This window comes from Dendrobates tinctorius, unplaced genomic scaffold (genome assembly GCF_039654945.1).
Source record: "Dendrobates tinctorius isolate UK_male_01 unplaced genomic scaffold, ASM3965494v1 ptg000180l, whole genome shotgun sequence".
Lineage (NCBI taxonomy): Eukaryota > Metazoa > Chordata > Amphibia > Anura > Dendrobatidae > Dendrobates > Dendrobates tinctorius.
Window position 1 is genome coordinate 2949845 of NW_027361847.1, and position 20897 is coordinate 2970741.

Consider the following 20897-nt stretch of genomic DNA (forward strand, 5'->3'; position numbering starts at 1 on the left):
GACCAGAGAGGTGACTGCTGGGACATTATACAGGACGGCACTGGAGGATTCTGGGTGATGAGTGGAGAGGTGACTGCTGGGACATTATACTGGAGGGTTCTGGGTGGTGACGGTGTCGTTGTTGTCAGGTTCCTATAAGGTGTCAGGATGTCGCTGTCTATCTCTCCATGGAGGAGTGGGAGTATCTAGAAGGACACCAGGATCGGTACCAGGCCGTGATGATGGAGGAGCGCCGGCCTCTTACACCACGAGGTGAGCAGCGAGGCTCCTTTTTGGCTTCTGTGGATGTTATGACGTCTCTAAAGCGTCTTAATGATGAGACACCGTTGTCACAACTCCGGTATAGGTGGTGCACAAGTAGGGGCCCAATCCGTGGTAAATATAATATAAACTTGGCACACACTCGTGGATTTTAAGTGCAAAAGGTGATATTTGAACTAATATTGGATCCCTTTTTTTGCTCACACACTAAAAGCTTTCAGTACAGTACAGGGTACATTGATGAAGGTCATAAGACCGAAACGTCTGACTGTATGTACTGCATTCTATACCTTTTGCATTTAAAATCCACATTTTTGTGCCAAGTTTATATTGTGTCTCTCAAGCGTCGTCCTATAATAGATGATTTTTTCTCCAGACTTGCTCTGTGTCACACTGCTGCAATGCAAGTTGATGCAAGCTCCACTAGATGGCAATAGAGAGGAGGGAGGACTGCACAAAGCAAGAGCAGACCTGCAGCGCAGCAGCAAGGCCACCAGCAGGTGACAGCAGAGTAGTCAAACAAGCCTGGTCGATATTAGTCTGTAGCGCAGTACCAAAGGAATAACCAAAGACAGAGTGAGAAACAAGCCAAAAGGGTCAGTACTGGTCAGGAGCAGATACAGTATGACAAATACAAGAGACAAAAAGCAGGTTAGGATCCAAGTCAAATACCAGGGAGTCAAAACACGAGAAACGGAACACAGGGTCTGGACGGTGAGAGGGGAATAAACAGACACGGGTACAGTCAGCAAAAGCAGCAGGGCTAATCAGGGCAAGCAGAAACTATAACTGACACCACCTGCAAGATGCAGTGAAGAGAAATATCCGGCCTGAAGCCGGAACAAGGCAGAGAAAAGTTAACCCTTGACATGATCAGACCGGGAAAGTGAGACAGCAAACTAAACCCGGCCAGGATCATGGCACTCTTGATTTCTCTACAATTTTCCTGATCCTTTTCGTCTCGTCTTCATCAGTCTTGAGTCTTCATTCTCGGTGGCTTCTTTCAGAATCTTTCTCCTTGTCACGCTCGCGCCTAGACTGAATGGCGCGAGCCGGGGGTTGTGGCCCCACTGTGCCACAGACCAGACTACCCTGGAAGGGGCGTGACTGCGACAACTACCTTGGTCTTCACTGGAGCCTCTGATGGTGAGGTCAGGCTTGTGCGGCAGGTAGCTGCCGGGTGCCACTCCAGGGTGGTGTCTGGCTGTGGCTGCTGATCCCACTCGGGAACAGGACACCTGGACAGGTGCGAGTGACAAGCAGGCTGAGACACTGGGCAAGCAGGCACGGCTTGGTACACTGGCAGGCAGGCACGGCTTGGAGGCACGGCTTGGAGACACTGGGCAAGTGGGCACGGCTTGGAGACACTGGACACGGCTTGGAGACACTGGGCAAGCGGACACGGCTTGGAGACACTGGGCAAGCGGGCACGGCTTGGAGACACTGGACACGGCTTGGAGACACTGGGCAAGCGGACACGGCTTGGAGACACAGGGCAAGCAGGAGTGGTATATGAGAGAACAGGTTTGGACCTGTTCACACAGGAGATGCAGGTATGGATATAGGCAGGAAGGTGTGGTATATGAGAGAACAGGTTTGGACCTGTTCACACAGGAGATGCAGGAATGGATATAGGCAGGAAGGTGTGGTATATGAGAGAACAGGTTTGGACCTGTTCACACAGGAGATGCAGGTATGGATATAGGCAGGAAGGAGTGGTATATGAGAGAACAGGTTTGGAACTGTTCACACAGGAGAAGCAGGTAGGCAGATCCGCAGGAGTGCGGAGCAGGCAGGTCCGCAGGAGTGCGGAGCAGGCAGGTCCGCAGGAGTGCGGGGCAGGCAGGTCCGCAGGAGTGCGGAGCAGGCAGGTCCGCAGGAGTGCGGGGCAGGCAGGTCCGCAGGAGTGCGGGGCAGGCAGGTCCGCAGGAGTGCGGGGCAGGCAGGTCCGCAGGAGTGCGGGGCAGGCAGGTCCGCAGGAGTGCGGGGCAGGCAGGTCCGCAGGAGTGCGGGGCAGGCAGGTCCGCAGGAGTGCGGGGCAGGCAGGTCCGCAGGAGTGCGGGGCAGGCAGGTCCGCAGGAGTGCGGGGCAGGCAGAGCCGCAGGAGTGCGGGGCAGGCAGAGCCGCAGGAGTGCGGGGCAGGCAGAGCCGCAGGAGTGCGGAACAGAGATAAAGCTGCGAGAGTGCAGATGCACGGACAGGGAGGACACAAGGAAAGACACAGCAAGGAAGGGAGCCACGGACAAGGAGAAAGGGAGACTGATAGACAAAGGTAAGACTGAGTTCAGACAGAGAGACAGGGACAAAGACACAAGGACCAGGATATTCCGCCTCCTGGCAGGCAGACAGAGTACGGACAAGGTACAGGGAACAAGACTCAAGGGCCAGGATATTCTGCCTCCTGGCAGGCGGACAAGGTACAAAGCGAGACAGAGTATTCCTACAGAGAAGGAGATACACAGAACAGGGCCTGGCTAGTTCAGCAGCAAGGAGCTAACTGAGTTTAGACATTGCACAGGCAATGTTACAGTGGGAGTGGCGAAACTAAATAGTCAAGGGCTCCAGGTGATTGGTCAGGGACAGATTACCCAGGTGCACCCAGACTGCATAAGAACCAGAGAGTTCAGGCGCCGCCCCCCTATACACACAGTCAGGAAACATGGAGAGCAAGCAGGAAAACAAGAGGCATAGCATATGGAGCTCAGGGCTGGCAACAGACAGATTTCACAGCATGGCTTGAAGCAGAAAGTAAGTTGGTGTGCGGGGGATGGGAGGCCATGCAGTGACGCCAGCAAGGTTGTTACAGTAACCCCCCCCTTTAAGGCCCCTCTTAAGCCTGCCAGAATGGCCTGAAGAAGGAGTATGGGACCACACACAGTCCAGGTTGACACGACATCCTTTAGGTAGGGTGGAGTATGTGTGCCATCAGGATTCCCAGATTGCCCGGTTTCTTGGTGCCCAAGGGAGTCAGTTTCCAACACAGAGGGTACAAAGACTTCTTCCTCCTGATTGGCAGAAGGCAGGGACCTGGAAGCTTCAGACTTGACCCCTACATCAGCCGGCCAGCTAGAAACAGAAGACACCATCACCGAGTCCGACTTCCGCCCGATGTGCCAGAAAAATTGGACCTCCTCCTCCCGGTTGGTGAGAAATGGAGATGGGTAGGTCACTGCTCCAACATCTTCACCCACCTTCCAAATGGAAGCTGGAGGCATACATACAGGGAGCCACTTCAGCCTGTTACCCTGAAAAAACTGGGCCACATCTTCCTGGTTAGATAATGGGTATAGCTCTGTCTTGGGACCTTCACCCCTGGGCCACAGGGGAGCTGAAGGCATACACTCAGGATCCATCTTCAGCCCTTTATCCTGGGGAAGACAATCAAGAGGCAGGGGTGCTCTTGGGAGCAGGACACTGGTATAGTCGCTGGGGACGTGTGAGGAGACTGAGACCGCCTCCCCCTCTTCAGAGGCATCCTGACACCTTGACTTGGCGACTAGCAAACCAGGCAAAAAAGACGAGTTTGCTGACTGAATGCGACACAAGGGAACCAGACACCTCTTGTCACTTGGTTGTTTCAAGTGTGGTGCCTTGCTGGGTCTCCAAACATAAATGGGCATCAGGATCTCTGGTTCAGAATGACCCATGGGCATACCAGACAGCAAATGGAAGACAAACTTCTTCGTATACAAAGCTCCGACCTGGAGCTGTAGTTGTCCTTGCAGGACTAGACTGTTCTCCAATAGGGCTCGGCCACCTCGAGACAACGCCCACGCCGGCTTCGGGAGCTGTATGACAGAGACCACACACTGACTCTGTAAGACTGGCGACTTAAATACACCAAATCTCCCTGAAGGCAGAGAAACAGTTAAAGAGTTTAATGAAGAGGGAGTACTCTCGCCAGGGAAAGCCTCTTCTACTGGCCCAGGGTTCTGGAGTACAGGCTTCACAGGACAGAGGCCAGATTCCGGCTGCAACTTGGCCCGCTTCTTCTTTTTAGACCTCTTGGATCTTGCACGGGAGGCCGCATCGGCAGACTGAGGAACAGGTGATGGCTGGACTGTCATAGGTGGTTGAGACGATTCATCCACAGGTTCCTCTTGTCTCTGGAAGCTTGGAGGGGAAGACTTTTCAAGAACAGCTGGACGAGGCATGTCGAACACTTTACGGAAGGCCACCAGGAAGGCCCCCAGGCTCAAGACGACAGGATCCCCTGCTTCCCAAAGGGGACAGATCCATATCAAGGCATCACCAGCTAGGTAGGACATGATATATGCCACCTTGACCCGGTCAGTGGGGAAACAAACTGCATTCTGCAGGATGTAGTGCAGGCACTTTTTCAGGAACCCTTGGCACTCTTTGGGGTCCCCATAGAACCTAGGCGGATCTGCTCGGTCGTGCTCTTCGTAGGCCAGGAGCTGCTCATAGATGGCCTTGGAGACTATGAGTGGTTCAGAAGTCTCCACAATTGGAACCACACAAGGCGGAACAAACTCTTCCGGTGGCTCACACTGGCAGGGAGAGAGTTCATGACGCTCTGCGAGCGGAAGGACATGGGACTCAGCGGGGACCATGGCCTGTGCAAACTGTCACGCTCGCGCCTAGGCTGAATGACGCGAGCCGGGGGTTGTGGCCCCACTGTGCCACAGACCAGACTACCCTGGAAGGGGCGTGACTGCGACAGCTACCTTGGTCTTCACTGGAGCCTCTGATGGTGAGGTCAGGCTTGTGCGGCAGGTAGCTGCCGGGTGCCACTCCAGGGTGGTGTCTGGCTGTGGCTGCTGATCCCACTCGGGAACAGGACACCTGGACAGGTGCGAGTGACAAGCAGGCTGAGACACTGGGCAAGCAGGCACAGCTTGGTACACTGGCAGGCAGGCACGGCTTGGAGGCACGGCTTGGAGACACTGGGCAAGTGGGCACGGCTTGGAGACACTGGACACGGCTTGGAGACACTGGGCAAGCGGACACGGCTTGGAGACACTGGGCAAGCGGGCACGGCTTGGAGACACTGGACACGGCTTGGAGACACTGGGCAAGCGGACACGGCTTGGAGACACAGGGCAAGCAGGAGTGGTATATGAGAGAACAGGTTTGGACCTGTTCACACAAGAGATGCAGGTATGGATATAGGCAGGAAGGTGTGGTATATGAGAGAACAGGTTTGGACCTGTTCACACAGGAGATGCAGGTATGGATATAGGCAGGAAGGTGTGGTATATGAGAGAACAGGTTTGGACCTGTTCACACAGGAGATGCAGGCAGGCAGGTCCGCAGGAGTGCGGGGCAGGCAGGTCCGCAGGAGTGCGGGGCAGGCAGGTCCGCAGGAGTGCGGGGCAGGCAGGTCCGCAGGAGTGCGGGGCAGGCAGAGCCGCAGGAGTGCGGAACACAGATAAAGCTGCGAGAGTGCAGATGCACAGACAGGGAGGACACAAGGAAAGACACAGCAAGGAAGGGAGCCACGGACAAGGAAAAAGGGAGACTGATAGACAAAGGTAAGACTGAGTTCAGACAGAGAGACAGGGACAAGGACCAGGATATTCCGCCTCCTGGCAGGCAGACAGAGTACGGACAAGGTACAGGGAACAAGACTCAAGGGCCAGGATATTCTGCCTCCTGGCAGGCGGACAAGGTACAAAGCGAGACAGAGTATTCCTACAGAGAAGGAGATACACAGAACAGGGCCTGGCTAGTTCAGCAGCAAGGAGCTAACTGAGTTTAGACATTGCACAGGCAATGTTACAGTGGGAGTGGCGAAACTAAATAGTCAAGGGCTCCAGGTGATTGGTCAGGGACAGATTACCCAGGTGCACCCAGACTGCATAAGAACCAGAGAGTTCAGGCGCCGCCCCCCTATACACACAGTCAGGAAACATGGAGAGCAAGCAGGAAAACAAGAGGCATAGCACATGGAGCTCAGGGCTGGCAACAGACAGATTTCACAGCATGGCTTGAAGCAGAAAGTAAGTTGGTGTGTGGGGGATGGGAGGCCATGCAGTGACGCCAGCAAGGTTGTTACACTCCTTCCTTAGAGCATCGGTCACATTTTGTCTGCAGATGTCTCATCCTTCTGTCCGTTCTCTCCTGTGAGTTCTTTTGGTCCCTAAGTCTGTTGTGGATTGTTACTCAGCAAAGTCGGGGTTAATTTACTCATGATTCTCGCCATAATCCGCCTTCGCTCGTCCATCCCCGAGAATCAGTGCAGGGTCAATGTCATCATCAGTCGTGGTCGGCGTCTGGCTCCTCCCTCTTGGCTGACACTTGTGTCATCTTCCTTGGACTCCTCCTTCATTCTCTCTTCTTCTTTGTGACAAATCACTTTCTCCGTTCTGTGCACAAAGTCCTGGATAAATATCGGCACCGGACCGTCCCTCAGACCTCGAGACACAAGTCGCTGTCCTGACATAAAGATGGAACGTGGTGGAGCCGATCACCCGTCAGTCTGACATGGAGGCTTTCCAGCAGTTCTCCGGCCCCGCGTCTATTCACCACTCGCTCTGCAGGTGTAGAAGCACAGAACTCTCCGTAGTGGAGGAGAAGGTCAGATCACCGTGCAGGGACTAGGGCACCAAACCACACAAAGGGAACCTGTCATGTAAAATAACATTATCAACCTTCAGGTTAATAATGGTTTGATCTTGCCCGGCTCCTGCACTCAGAGCCCCTCTGCCAGGAGGAAATTAACTTTATTCCCCTGGCAGTGATCGGCTTCCAGCCATAGAAGTGCGGCTTCAGTGACATCTCAGTATACAGTGAGAAGCGGCTGAATCTGCGTTCTGGCACTGACTGACAGCCGACTCTAATGTGGATGGAACGTGTTGGAGCCGGCTGTCAGTCAGTGACGGGGGCATGGTAGATACCGCCGCTCTCTATACACTGAGCGGTGATTGTAGCTGCATCGGCCAAAACTGTATGACTGGAAGCTGAACACTGCAGGTGGAATAAGGTTAACTTCCTACTGGCAGCGGGGCTCTCAGTGCTGACACCGGGCAGGTTCTAAATGCTATTAACTTGCGGATTAACACCTTATCTACAGGCTATTAGCATTATTATATGACAGGTTCCCTTTAAATGGCACCCGTCAGGCTGTCAGCAGCAGTGAAGTGATTAAACGTCAGCCATCTGAGCTCACTTCACAGACGCACCTGGCATCCTCCATGTATGAACACTAGATATCAGGAAGGAGTTAAAGAGACGTCAGAATGCTCGGGATGGGGTGTTCTAGACTCAAGGGCTCAATGACCGCAAAATGTCAGGGGCTCCGCTCTTCCTCTTCATGGGGTCTGAGCAGAACAATGTAAGTGGGATGGTGACGCAGGTGTTGGCCCTGCAGGGACATCAGGCCGCACAATGATGGTAATAATCAGTGTAAGTCTCCAGTAAAGGGTTGTTTGTTCAGTAGAATATGTATTAAGGGGCTTTTCTGTGGAATCTGACCAGACAATCTCTCCTTGGCTCCCCGTGTCCCTCAGTCAGCGCCCATGACCCCGGTGCCTGCTCTCTAGTGTCCTCTTATATTACACAGTGATAGGCACTAACCGCTGTGTACCGGGGGCTCCCACAACACCGTCCTCCCGAGCGCTGTCACCGTTAGCCGTACACGTGCACTTTCCTTCTTCAGATACATAGAACTTTCCGCACACTTTCTGCCTATTTTAGTGTTTATATCGAGGCGAATGTTGAGAGTTTTCTCTATATAAAAATGAATAAAAACGCAGTAACTCGTCTCTTAATAGGAGGACGGCAGGTTCTCTCCTCTTAGGCTCTGTTCACACTGGGCGTTTTTGCTGCTTTTTTATGCTAATTTTCAGCCTCGTTTCACAGCACCAGCAATGTCTGTGAGATTTCAGAAATCTCATGTACACAGCTTGTTGTTTTTGTCCTCAGTATTTTGGGCTTTGCATGGCTTCTTGGACATAGAGCAGGTCACTTCTTTCAGCATTTTTCAGTGTTTTTCACCCATTGACTTGAATGGGTGGTGAAAAAACGCTGCAAAACGCACCAGAAGCGCAAGTATCATTTTTGTTGTGTTTTTCATGTTAAAACCTCATTCTTTGGAATAGAACTTTTTTTTTCTATACGAAACTTTATCAGCATGCGCAAGAGACAAATCTCGCATGCCAAAACCGCCAAAAACCCTGCATGAAACAAGCAGCGAAAAACGCAAAGGAATATCTGCTATTTTTATGCAGCTGCTTTCCTGCCAAGAGATCAGGTTTTACTGCTGAAAAAATGTGCAGCAAAAACGCCCAGTGTGAACTTAGCCTTAGAGTGATCTCAGAGGATCCTGTCCAGGAGGGAGGCCGTGTCCTCATGGTGACATCATGAGCTCTCAAATAACAATCCCTGGTAAATGGTAACCGTCCTTCCCCCAATCTCCATAACGTGAATTAGGAGAGAAGAAACCTCTGGATAGATATGTGGAGCTTTCTCCAGCTCCTCTGTGGTTCCATCCCTGGTGGAGGGAAACTTGGAGAAGTTGTGTTTCTTAGTGCGGCTCCTCCATCTGACAGACGAGGGTCTTCTCTGTCCCTCTCCTCAGGGTCCTCATCCTCCGAGTGCAGAGCAGAGAGCATTAGGCTTTGGCCTCACTGATTATCACTTCATACTTGGGGCCACAATGTGCTGGGACATCGGTACCGGTGGTGAGGACCACAACAATGTAATTTAGTCCCTGATACATAAACCTAGAATTACCGAGAGACGTGTCTCATATATAGACAGATACTCGGCAGGTCATGTATTCAGTCTGTGTGTCTCCACAGATGGATCCAGGAGGAGAAATCCACCAGAGAGATGTCCCTGTCCTCTGTATCCCCAGGACTGTCCAGAGGAGAATCACAACATCCCGGAGGATCATCAGGTAGATGACACTGAAGCCCCCACAACATCTGACCATGAAGTGATGGGACCTGAGCTCATCTTACATTTTACTTTTTAGGGTGAAGATCTGATTGATATTAAGGTTGAGGTTATACATGGAGCAGAAGAGGCGATCGCAATGTGGGCCGATCAGCAGGGTGAGGAAGGGACACTGTCATGTCTGTTCTGTGGTCACCTACTACTACTTCCATCATCTTATCATCACATGACACAATCTACAGTGGCGTTGAAGATGAAATGATTTCTAAAAGGCCTAAAGTTAAAATGACACATTTCCTTTGTGTATTATGCAAAATAATATATAGTGTCATTTTTTACACTTTAGAAATTACAAAAAGGATATATAAAGCTGGCAAATTTGCATCACCTGGCCTTTCCTAACCATGATAGTGAAGAAGTCATAACCCTAACAGGATAATTAAGGTCTGAAACCTTGCTCAAAGTTATCTGAGCACACAATTCTCCAAGGGTGCCCAAACTTTTGCATTGGCCAAATGGGCCAATGTAAAAGTTTGGGCACCCTTGGAGATTTGTGTGCTCAGATAACTTTGAGCAAGGTTTCAGACCTTAATTATCCTGTTAGGGTTATGACTTCTTCACTATCATGGTTAGGAAAGGCCAGGTGATGCAAATTTGCCAGCTTTATATAAACCCAGCCTCCTCTAACCTTGTGTGTTATGATTGAGTCACCGTAGGAGGCAAAAACAGAAATGCTAGCTAAGTCCAGAAAACCAGACAAGTTGGCAGCTATCGGATTGCAGACCCCTGAACCTATCAACACAACTAGCAGTAGCCGTGGGGGGTTCCTACGATGCCCTAGACCCCTCGATAACAGCCGGAGAATTAAATAGGCCTAAAGAAAGGGGAAATCTAAACTGCCCCAGAGCAGACCCCAAAGCAAAAGGCAGCCCCCAACATATAATGACGGTGAAGCAAGATGAAAACACTAACACAGACAGAAAGATAGACTGAGCAAAGACGGGGCCCAAGCTAACTAGATAGAAAAGGACAGGAAGGCTGCTGTCTGCAATCCGTGAAAAACCCTATGAAAATAAGAGCCAACAGACTGAGAGTGAAAAAGGCCTTGAAGACGCTAGGCTTCAAAAAAGCTATGTCAGTACTCAGGAATATTCTGAAGACAGAGCTACAGGCAAAAGGAGATTCAGCTCACCCCAGCAGGGAAAGACAGAATACAGAAAAGCAAGGAAAACAAAAACAAAACATAAATGCTAACAGGCAAAGCAGGAAACTTAGCTTTAGAGGAGCAGGAATCAGACTGGTGTCCTAGAAGTCCACAGAGAAATCACCCGCAGGGCAGAAGGGCGTCGGCAGCCCTATATCCAGTCCGTGACTCCACTCAGCCAGTCATCATAATCAGGCTCAGGTGCCTGATAATCAGGCTCATTACCTTCCTTTACCAGAATAGGGAGTTCACCAGACCTCAGTGACGAAGGGGAAAATGAACTCACAACAGTACCTCCCCCTTGAGGAGGGGTCACCGAACCCTCAACCACGCCACCAGGGCGATCAGGGTGAGCCCGATGAAAGGCACGCACCAATCTTTTGGCATGAATATCAGAGGCAGAGACCCAGGAATTATCCTCCTGACCATAACCCTTCCACTTAACCAAATACTGGAGTCTCCGTCTAGCCAGACGGGAATCCAGTATTTTCTCTACCTCATATTCCATGTTACCTTCAACCAATACAGGGTCTGGAGGTGCCACCCCAGGAACAACTGGTTCAACAAACCTCTTCAACAAGGACTTATGGAACACATTATGGATTTTAAATGTGACAGGAAGAGCCAAACGAAAAGAGACCAGATTAATAATCTCCAAAATCTTGTAAGGTCCAATAAATCTAGGCTTAAACTTAGGAGAAGCCACCTTCATAGCAATATTTTTTGATGATAACCACACCATATCACCAATCTTAAACTGTGGACCAATGGTCCTATGTCAATTGGAAAACCGCTGGGCCTTTTCCTGGGAGAGAGATAACTTATCCACCACTTGGTCCCAGATCTGGTGCATTCTCTCCACCACAGTGTCAACACCTGGGCAGGCAGAAGGCTCCACCTGCCCTGAAGAAAATCGAGGATGAAACCCAAAGTTACAAAAAAAAGGTGACATCAAAGTGGCAGAACTAGCTCTATTATTTAAAGCAAATTCGGCCAAGGGCAAAAATGAAACCCAATCATCCTGATCAGCGGAAATAAAACATCTCAAATACGACTCCAAGGTCTGGTTTGTTCTCTCTGTCTGCCCATTGGTCTGAGGGTGAAAAGTAGAGGAGAAGGACAACTGAATTCCCAACTTGGAACAGAAAGTCCTCCAAAATCTAGACACAAACTGAACTCCTCTGTCAGATACAATGTTCTCAGGAATCCCGTGTAAGCGAACCACCTGTTGCAAAAACAGTGGCACCAACTCAGAGGAAGATGGCAACTTAGGGAGTGGTACAAGATGAACCATCTTAGAGAACCTATCACAAATCACCCAAATAACAGTCATTCTTTGAGAGACCGGCATATCAGAGATGAAATCCATTGAAATATGGGTCCATGGCCTCCTGGGGACCAGCAAAGGCATCAACAACCCACTAGAGCGAGAACAATATTTAGACCGGGAGCAAGTCCCACAGGACTGCACAAAATTCCTGACATCATGAGACAAGGTGGGCCACCAAAAAGAGCGACTCACCAGATCTCTAGTACCAAAAATACCTGGATTACCAGCCAATGCAGAGCAATGAACTTCAGACATCACTCTCTCCTTCCACTGGTCAGGAACATACAACTTTCCACTGGGACAACGCTCAGGTTTGTCCTCCTGGAACTCTTGCAGAGCAAGTCTCAAATCGGGCGAGATGGCAGAAAGAACTACCCCTTCGCCTAAGATGGTAGCAGGCTTGGTAACCACAGGAGAATCAGCAAAGAAACTCCTAGAGAGGGCGTCTGCCTTGACATTCTTAGTTCCAGGAAGAAAAGAGACCACAAAATCAAAACATGTAAAAAACAAGGCCCACCTAGCCTGTCTAGGGTTCAAGCGTTTAGACGACTCTAGGTAAATCAAATTCTTGTGGTCAGTGAGGACCACAACTTGATGTTTAGCTCCCTCCAACCAATGTCTCCACTCCTCAAATGCCCATTTCATGGCCAACAGTTCCCGATTCCCCACATCATAGTTACGTTCAGATGGAGAGAACTTTCGGGAAAAGAAAGCACAGGGATTCATTTTAGATGTTACAGGATCCTTTTGGGACAAAACAGCTCCTGCACCAATCTCAGAAGCATCCACCTCTACCTGGAACGGGAGTGAGAAATCAGGTTGCCGCAAAACCGGGGTGGAGGTAAATCTTCGCTTCAGCTCCTGAAAGGAAGCAACAGCCTCCGGAGACCAATTCAACACATCAGCACCCTTCTTAGTCAGATCAGTCAATGGCTTGGCAATACTAGAAAATTTTGCTATAAATTTCCGATAAAAATTAGCAAAACCCAAAAACTTCTGGAGGGCTTTCAAAGAAGTGGGCTGAACCCAATCATAAATGGCCTGTACCTTGGCCGGGTCCATTTCAGTAGTTGACGGAGACAAAATAAATCCCAAAAATGAAATCCTCTGTACTCCAAAAAGGCATTTCGATCCTTTGACATACAGGGAATTCTCCCTCAAGATCCGGAACGCAGTCCGAATATGTTCCACATGAGAATCCCAATCCTTGGAGAAGATCAAAATATCATCCAGAAAGATAATCAAAAATTTATCGACAAAGTCTCGGAAAATATCGTTCATGAAGCACTGGAAGACAGAAGGGGCATTAGTGAGCCCAAAAGGCATCACCAGGTACTCAAAATGTCCCTCCGGAGTATTAGACGCTGTCTTCCATTCATCCCCCTGCTTAATGCGGATAAGATTATACGCCCCCTGAGGTCAAGCTTGGTAAACCAGCAAGCACCTCTAACTCTAGAGAATAGATCCGAAATCAGGGGTAACGGATACTGATATTTAATAGTAATTTTATTGAGGGCACGATAATCAATACAAGGCCTTAAAGAACCATCCTTTTTGGCCACAAAAAAAAAACCGGCACCTAAAGGTGAAGAGGATGGTCTAATATGACCCTTCTCCAACGCCTCCTTAATATAGGACCGCATAGCCTCGTGCTCGGGTACAGATAAATTGAAGAGCCGACCCTTGGGAAATTTACACCCCGGGCTCAGTTCAATTGCACAGTCATAACTCCTATGAGGAGGCAAAGACGCAGACTCATTCTCACTAAATACATCATAAAAGTCCGCCAAATAGTCAGGAACATCATGCGACTGAGGAGAGGTGGAAAAAACCGGAGCCTCACTAAAGGCACACCGACAACCCCAACTCACTACAGACACAGATTTCCAATCCAAAACTGGATTATGAATTTGCAACCAGGGAAACCCCAGAACAACGGCATCATGCAGACCATGCAATACCAAAAATCTGCAATTTTCTTGATGGTCTGGGGCGACCCGCATGACCACCTGGGTCCAAAACTGAGGTTTATTTTTAGCCAAAGGAGTAGCATCAATCCCCCTCAAAGGGATAGGCGTCTGCAGAGGTGTCATCGGAAATCCACAACGTTTAGCAAAATCCAAGTCCATTAGGTTTAGTGCTGCTTCTGAATCCACAAAAGCCTTGGCGGAAAATGTGGACAGGGAGCAGATCAGAGTAATTGCCAGAAGAAACTTAGGTTGAACACCACCAACAGAAAACGTGTGTGCAAAGCGTATCTCTCGTTTAGGAGAAACAGAAATAATATGCGAGGCATCTCCACAGAAAAAACACAGCTTATTACGCCTTCTGAACTCCTGACGTTGCGCCTTAGACAAAACTCTATCACATTGCATAGGTTCAGACGTCTGTTCAACCGGTGGCAACACCTCTCATGCAATCCTGCGTTCACGTAAACGCCGATCAACCTGAATGGCTAATGACATAGAATCTTCCAGACCAGAGGGAACAGGAAATCCCACCATAGTATCTTTTACGGCTTCTGACAAATCCTTCCGAAAGAGAGCAGCCAAGGCATTATCATTCCAGGTAGTAAGGACCGCCCACTTTCGGAACTTTTGACAGTACAACTCTGCAGAATCTCGACCCTGGTTCAATGCCAACAGGGTCTTTTCAGCCTGATCAATAGCATTAGGTTCGTCATACAACAACCCCAAAGCTTGAAAGAATGCGTTCACATTAGTCAGAATAGGATTATCTGGTTTCAAAGAAAACGCCCAATCCTGGGGATCGCCACGCAGCAAAGAGATGACAATTTTAACCTGCTGCGTGGAGCTCCCTGACGAGTTAGGCTTCAAGGCAAAAAATAATTTGCAATTATTTTTGAAACTCAAAAATTTAGATCGATCCCCAAAAAATACATCAGGTGTAGGGATCTTTGGTTCAACAGCATGCGAACGAGCAAGGTAGGCGGAAATTCCCCGCACTTCCGCAGCGAGCTGCTCCACACGATCAGACAATTGCTTTATCTCCATTGAGAGAGAAAAAAAATTCCCCCTACGGCCTCAGAGATATAGAGGAAAGAATATACACACCTTTTTTTTTTTTTTAAAACACAATTCTTTCCTGCTATTGAGTACCCTAGGATCTGCGGTATAGCGGGTGATTCTGTTATGATTGAGTCACCGTAGGAGGCAAAAACAGAAATGCTAGCTAAGTCCAGAAAACCAGAGAAGTTGGCAGCTATCGTATTGCAGACCCCTGAACCTATCAACACAACTAGCAGTAGCCGTGGGGGGTTCCTACGATGCCCTAGACCCCTCGATCACAGCTGGAGAATTAAATAGGTGTCATGATCACGTGTGTCAGGTCGCAGATGTTTCCGCAAGGCGGACCCATAACACACGTGACCCTGGATACACCGCCTCCAGTGGGGCGAATTTAAATAATAACACGTGCAGGTGGATACACCGCCTCCACCTGGCGAATTTAGGTATTACACGTTATACATACAATAATCAAATAATAAAGGGGGAACCTGGGAAACTTTAACAATGGTGGGCCCTGCGATAGGGAATGGGGAAATGGAGACCTCCTAAGCTCCCCTGAGCCAGAGTCCCTGCACTCCTTACATTCCCTAAACAGGCTCCGCACCTGTCGCCGCACGCGTACCTTAACGCCCTTGCTCACCCTGACCCTAAACCCTCACTAGGGAATGGGTCGGTGCGGAGACTAATCCCACCACTGCACTAATAACACACATGAGGAAAGAGACAATACAGGGGAAACACCACTTAGCTTTGCTCTGTTGCGTGCGCTCCTAGCAACAGAGCCCTCCACCTGAGTGCATCTTCTCCTCCACCTGGATCCATCACCATAACAGGATCCTTCACCTTAGTGCAGCCTTGGAGCAGAGTCCAACACCAGTTGCAGCTGCTTAGAACCAGAGTCCCAAGGAAGTGTTCAGCTTCTGCCACGAAGTCAAGCATGCTTGATCCCAGCTCAGCGGCCAAGTCCCACATGGTGAGTGCCACTCTCCATAGTAGCCACTTCACCAGACCATGCAGACACTTCCCGCTGACTCTATCACTGTGACCCCACCACGCCATGCCAGCCCTTCGTCCAGACACCATAGCTGCAACAAGTCCCCCCTGGCTAAGCTGCGCAGGACTCCTCACCAGCTCCATCCTTCCTCCAGGCTCTCCAAAAACAGAGTGAACACAAACTCACAATATCACAGGCAGTGATTGCACACCTCTAGCACACCTTTATAGGGTGTCACACCTGATACCTAATTAAGTGCACAAAAACCCAAAGTGCAATACCAAAACCACCACCGGGGACAGTCAAAACACCTTTGAACTTAACCAAAGTAAAAAAAGTTCACTTTGTGCTTTTAATACCGCCAGATCCAACACTGGATCATGACAATAGGCCTAAAGAAAGAAAGGGGAAATCTAAACTGCCCCAGAGCAGACCCCAAAGCAAAAGGCAGCCCCCAACATATAATGATGGTGAAGCAAGATGAAAACACTAACACAGACAGAAAGATAGACTGAGCAAAGACGGGGCCCAAGCTAACTAGATAGAAAAGGACAGGAAGGCTGCTGTCTGCAATCCGTGAAAAACCCTATGAAAATAAGAGCCAACAGACTGAGAGTGAAAAAGGCCTTGAAGACGCTAGGCTTCAAAAAAGCTATGTCAGTACTCAGGAATATTCTGAAGACAGAGCTACAGGCAAAAGGAGATTCAGCTCACCCCAGCAGGGAAAGACAGAATACAGAAAAGCAAGGAAAACAAAACATAAATGCTAACAGGCAAAGCAGGAAACTTAGCTTTAGAGGAGCAGGAATCAGACTGGTGTCCTAGAAGTCCACAGAGAAATCACCCGCAGGGCAGAAGGGCGTCGGCAGCCCTATATCCAGTCCGTGACTCCACTCAGCCTGTCATCCTCATTAGGCTCAGGTGCCTGATAATCAGGCTCATTACCTTCCTTTACCAGAATAGGGAGTTCACCAGACCTCAGTGACGAAGGGGAAAATGAACTCACAACACTTGTGGCAAAAAACAGCCGCCATGGGTTCTTCCAAGTAGTTGTCTAGCACTCTGAACATGAAAATGGTGGAGGCCCACAAAGCAGGTTATCAGGAACAATTGAGGTCAAGATAAAGTCTGGAAGACCAATCAAAATTTCAGTGATAGCTGCTCATAGGATTGCTAGAGAGGCAAATCAGAACTCCCTGCTTGACTGCAAAAGACCTTCAGAAGGATATAGCAGTCTCTGGAGTTGTGGTACATTGTTCTACAGTTCAGAGACACCTGTACAAATATGGCCTTCATGGAAGTCATCAGAAGAAATCCTCTCCTGCATCCTCCAAATACATTTTAGAGTCATAGGTATGTGTTGTGAGCTCTCTTGATCCGACTTTTGAGGCAAGGCTCCCTCTGGTGGATACTGCTGGTAGTGGTGCTGGTCAACATGATGTTAACCCAACAGCTGCAGAAGATAATTAGAGGAGTGGTGGTAGTGACTGGGACTACATAAGCGAGCAGACTTCTCTCAGTGACTGCCGGTGATACTCCTTTCTTTGCTTACTAAGGATTTCTGTCTGCTGCCTGATCCTGCATTTTTTCAGCTAAGTGTCATTTTCTAAACCCTTTGCATCTGATTTTGCCTTGCTGTCAGGGGTCAGCTTGCTCACCCAGGGGCTGCTGGCTCCTGCCCTGTATTTTTGTATCTTGTGTTTGTTTGCTCAGTCCCCTGCTGTATTAGCCTGTTGCTAGCCGCCAGTTCACACGTGAGTGCTGATATAGTGGGGGTGAGGTTGTGCAAACCTCAGTATTTTTGTACATCAGTCGTGTTGGAATTGTTAGGGTTTTTGCGTGACTGCAGACAGTGCCTTTTCTGTCCTGTCCTATCTAGTCAGTTTGGGCCCCATCATTTGCTCAGTATATTTTCTGTCTGTGTTTGTGCTTCATCTTGTCTCACCGACAATATATGTTTGGGGGCTATCTATTCCTTTGGGGATCTGCTCCGGGGCAGTTTAGATTTCACCTTTCTGTCTTTAGGCTTAGTTAGTCCTCCGGCTGTGACGAAGCGTCTAGGGCATTGTAGGAACGCTCCACGGCTACTGCTAGTTGTGTTGTTAAGATCAGGGGTCTGCAATCCGCTGAGCGACCAACCTCTCTGGTATTCTGGTGGCATAGCCTATTGCGCTCTACTCCTCGGTGACCCATTCATAACAGGTATGCAAAAGAACATCTAAACAAGCCGGATGCATTTTGGTAACAAGTCCTGTGGACTGATGAGGTTAAAATAGATCACACAATGATCAAAAGTATGTGTGGAGAAAAGTGTCACAGTTTTACCACATCAGAGAGGAGCCAGAAGACCACAGCATCTAAGTTGACGTACTCCTGCACTAAATAGATACACTTTTCCTTCATATTAAATGTTGTAGGTTTCTGTCAGCAGTGCAGGGGTTAAACTGTTTAGCTTTGTTTATATGCAGCTTCCTGCTTGGAGGATCTCAGCTGTGCTGTATCGGCCACTGCCCTCTCCTATATATTCCCGCCTCTGGCAATATGGATTGCCAGTATTAAGTCTTGTGCTTCCTGGTGAGGAGTGGAGGATTCGGTGTTTCATAGAGGAGAGTTCTGTGACTGTTGCTTGGTGTTTCGGTTGTGTGCATAGCCCCCATCCAGTCCTATTTTGTTTACTGTCCAAATCCCTCCAGTGTCTCCCTCTGTTTCCTGTGAATGCATATTTTGTATGTTTTGTATTTTCATTTATCCCTTAACGTCCTTGCTGTACACTATTCTTCCCCACTTCCGTGGGAGCGGGAGGGGACAGATAAAGACTGATTCAGGAGTGCAGCAAGGTATGTGGCCCCACATCTTCACCATCAGAAGTAACCTGGGGAGCGGGGATAGCTAGGGCGCCCCAAACGTTAGGGACAGGGTGGGAGCCCCTGGCCCCGGGTTATCAGATAACAGACTAGTGACAGTAACACTGGCCATACTATTGTTTGATCCATCATAGACTATATTACTGCTCTGGATGGGCAACTGCAGCAGCTCAGTCTAGAGGTTGCAGATCTTCACTCTGTTGTTTTGCGACACCTAAACATGTCTGGTTTGGGGACTGCGACTCCCAAATAACCCCTGGTAGAACCCAAGGTCGCTTTTGCCTGACAGGTTCTCTGGAGAGTGTGAAAAGATGGTTGCTTTCAAGGAAGCCTGTAAACTATACTTTATCTTGTATCCGCCTCTGGTGAGGAGCAACGGGTGGAGATCGGAATTTCGCTCTTACAGGACGGACCCCCAAGCCTAAGCATTTTCTCTTCCGGGCAACGGTCGCTATAGATATTTGAGGAATTTTTTTTGGCGCCGACCGCGACAGCGCACTCCATAGCCAGTTAATTCAAGGGTTATCGGTTAGGGTAAAGGCTGCCTTTGCCCTGCATGAGCCTCTGGTCTCCCTGGAGGCAGCCATGTCTCGACAACCTGTGTCCAAGTTTACTGTGGAGCCCATGTAGTTGGGTGGAGCGGCACGTTCTGTGGGTTCAATAGTAGTTCAGCATAAAGGAGCAGTTTTGTGTTTTTTTTGGTGGAAAGGGTCATTTTGTGGGTACTGTTCCTTCCTAATCCCCCTGTAAACAGCTGGCAGAAAACTAAGGAGCCCGTGTGTGTACTTATTTTCTCCCTTGGTAGATCTCAATTTTGTCTACTGACCGAGATCCATCTCGGCAAAGAAAAGGTGATCATTTCTGCCATTCTGGACAGTGAGGCACGGTTTTATTTGATCTACGCCAGTTTCGTCCAGGCTCAAGGCCTCAAACCACAATTATTGTTTAAATCCATACCCATTATCGCTATTGACTCTGAATCCTTGAGCCAGAGGTATTTTTCTCAGGTAATTCTTATGTTGCATTTACAGGTAGGGGCCATTGTTATGAATAGGTCACCGAGGAGGATGGCAGGAATAGGCTAGGCCACCAGGAAACCAGAAAGGTTGGTAACTTAGCGGATTGTAGACCCCTAATCTTAACAACACAACTAGCAGTAGCCGTGGGGCGTACCTACGATGCCCTAAACTAAGCCTAAGGCCAGAAAGGTTAAATATAAACTGCCCGGAGTAGAACCCCAAAGAAATAGCCCCCAAACATATATTGTCGGTGAGACAAGATGAGGGACAAACACAGGCAGAAAATAGACTGAGCAAATGATGGGGCCCAAACTGTCTAGACAGGAAAGGAAAGACACTGTCTGCAATCACGCGAAAACCCTAAAAAATCCAACACGTCTGATGTACAAAAACACTGAGGTCTCATGACCTCTCCTCCACTATATCAGCATTCTGGTGTGAACTGGCAGAAAAGCAAAAGAGACTAATATAACAGGGGACTGAACAAACTGACATAAGCTGTAAAATATGGAGCAGGGAGCACGCTGAACCCTCACGGCAAAGCAAAAAGAGGCAAAACCAGATCAGATGCAAAGGATTAGCAAATTAACAACTTAACTGAAAAATGCATGATTATGCAGGAGACAGCAGACCTCAAAATGCACAAGAAGAAACTAATCACCAGCAGCAACTGAGGGAAGCCTGCTCACTTATATCCTCCCAGTCAGTAACCCCTGACTTCCAATCATCGTCGTCAGGTGGCAAACTTCTGTCAACCCGGCCAGCTCCACTACCCTCAGTAACCACCAGAGGGAGCCCCGACTCAGAAGTCAGATCAAGAGAATTCACAACAGGCCATGCACTCTGAATCTATAGACTATTATGTGCTAGAGGGCTTGCCTTCTCCTGTGGTTTTTTTGGCTACCTTGGCTTTTGCCACATAACCCTGTGGTAGACTGACAGACTCGGGAGGTGGTTAAATGGAGCGAGTATTGCCAAGAACAGTGCTTGGCCTCCCTGCTAGCCAGGGTGAGTACCCAATCTCTGCCTGAATACATGTCTGATTTCAGGGATGTGTTTTCAGAATCGGGGTTTCAGGATCTCCCTCCCCATTGTGCTGTTAAAGTGAACCTGTCACCTCGTTTTGCTGCTATAAGGTGCGCCCTCTGCCTTTTGGGGCTTATCTACAGCATTCTGTAATGCTGTAGATAAGCCCCCGGTCTGACCTGAAAGAGAAGAAAAACAAGTTTTATTATACTCACCCTGAGGCGGTCCGGTCCGATGGGTGTCGCAGGTCTCGGGTCTGGCGCCTTCCATCTTCATGAGATGTTGTCTGTCATGGTCTGTATGGAAGT

The 20897-nt window shown here is 49.1% G+C and overlaps 1 pseudogene; it reads left to right on the forward strand.

Annotated features, from left to right (window-relative positions):
* The window catches only part of LOC141054909 (uncharacterized), a 116035-nt pseudogene that overhangs the window by 67530 nt on the left and 27608 nt on the right, over positions 1–20897 (forward strand).